Here is a 2,352-nt window from a genome sequence, read left to right on the forward strand (position 1 = left end):
ATCGTTTGGATTTTCCTAGTTCACATGTATTAAACATGCTATTGCTTTCTCATTTGACAATTTAATACTGGCTGTTCCAGAAGCAGTCTGCAGACGGTAGGGCTCTGAGATCTCCCTTATGCGCACTCACAGAACAGTGATGGACATGCAGAAAGACAAAATTTTAGGTGTTTGTGATACTTCTTTAAACTGGGATGTCAAAAGAAAGAAGAGTTTGGAGAAGCTGGAGTTTACTCGGCTGTAGAATTCAGAATATCTTTGCACAAATTTTAGTGCAAGTCATGAAAGGATTAAGTGGGTTTTTTTGAGACTACTGAAAAATGTTGATCTTTTTCCTTTCATGTTAATGTGTGTTTTGTCTTACAGCTAACTTTGCCTTGATGAATGAAAAATCATGGAGATGGATGGAAATTTTCATGCTACCTCCATTGGCAGCAGAAAGGTCAAAACTATTCATTACCGAAAGTCTGCTTACTTTATGCTCTTGCTAAACTATTGTTTTGATTATTGTTGCTGTTGAAATGATTTCAGAAATTGTACTATGGTTAGATAATTTTGATGCTGTTTGTTTGCAGGTTGGATTTTAAATGTCTGAAGTTTGCAGTCACTACATCTGCTTTTAAAAACTTGTAATAGTTGTTACCTGTGTCTTGCAACTGATTCTTACTTGAGAAAAATGTCACTGCTCCATGTTTCTTTAAGTACTGGCTCCTGTTTCCTGTTGCAGGGCTACTGCTGTCAGTGCTTTGATTTGAGAAAGAAACTGGTCTAAAGGGAGTGTTGAGAAGAGCAGACAGGAGCTTTGCCTACCTACCATTTGGGAGAGGAGGAGCAGGCTGCCAGACTCTTCTCGCCTCACTGAAAAAAGTTGCGTGACAGATGGTCATGTCATCATAAATAAAAATAGATTATTGTAGTTCAAGACAGTTCCGAGCACGATTTCCACATAGCTTCTCCCCAGGCTGCCGCTGAGAAATGCGGAGAGCACTGTGCATAAAACCCCTCAATCTGCATAGGAATCAATACTGGAAAATTAAAATTTAAAATTTTTCAAATTACGTAAATGACGTCTGCTTTGCAAACAAATGTTGCTGCTGTTTCCATAGAGAAATGGTTTGGTTGAGTCAGCAAGGCAAAGGCCTGGCAAGTTGTACAGTGTCGTTACAACACTGAGCTGTTCCACGTGAGCTGCCAGCACAGCCTTTCTCTACCTTTGTGCCTCCCACTGATTCTTTGTCTCCTGCCTTGCTGCCAGCTCGGGCTTCGGGACAGACGCTGCTGTGCTGCTGAGTTGCACTCTGGCAGCACCTCTTGGGATTACCTACGAGAATCAATAACGTTTTGCTACTGAACTAAGCAGTAAGGACTGTGTATTTCATCACCGTTTCCCACCCATGGTTACAGAACTCTGCAATGGTATTTATATATGAGGAAAACAAGTACTTAAAGGGATCTTCGATTTTGTTCCATCCACGTCATTTTTATTAGCGTTCAAGTTTTACCCAGTTTCAAAAGCGTGTATTTTATATCTGCTTTTGAACAAAATGTTCTTCAAGTTCTCAGTGTTAATCTTTACTTATAATCTGTTTCTGTTCATCTTTGGTTATAGCTTTTCAGTTTCAGAGTAACAAATAACTGTATACAACAGACAGACCTGACAAAGATCTCTTAATGTTATAATATTGCCTGACTGCTTCCAGTCTTTTCCTTCCTTTATTCTCAAAATAGCTACGTGTTCAACCTTTTGTATATAGGAATGAAATGAATTAGAGAGATATGCTACTATTTACACTACTGGTTCCAAACTGGGCATTGCTGTATTGTCTGTCCTTTCACAGTAGAGACAAAAATTTAAACTATTTGCATGTGTACTTTGCCATCACTAAATTAATTCTTACCTTTCTCCTCCCTAATTACCTGATGGAACTCAATAGTGACATTTTCTAACTAGAATGTATTCGTCAGCAGAGAAAAGCATGGTGCTGTTTTACGGTTGTCTGATTCTTTGAAGAGTAAATCCAGTTCCTACTCAAATCAATGTTTCACTGACTTCAATGGAAGAAAAATCAGGCCCTTAATCAGCAAGGAAGTGTAGTGTCAGTCATGCTATGTAAGACCCCAAGCATCAAAAGCACGTAATGATCAAAAAAGAGTTTCTAGCTTTAGCCTGCCCCACTTTATACATAATGAATAACTAGTTGATGTATGATTTAATCTTAAAATACTTTTATTAAGCACAGATAATAATGCAGAAATCCATGTAATAGAACAACTTTAGAGAAAAAGCTAAGTTAAAATGAGTTACTATAAATATTGCACTTAGAATTCTTATTTTACATACACAACTCCTTA

This window comes from Rissa tridactyla, chromosome 6, assembly GCF_028500815.1.
Source record: "Rissa tridactyla isolate bRisTri1 chromosome 6, bRisTri1.patW.cur.20221130, whole genome shotgun sequence".
Classification (NCBI taxonomy): Eukaryota; Metazoa; Chordata; class Aves; order Charadriiformes; family Laridae; genus Rissa; species Rissa tridactyla.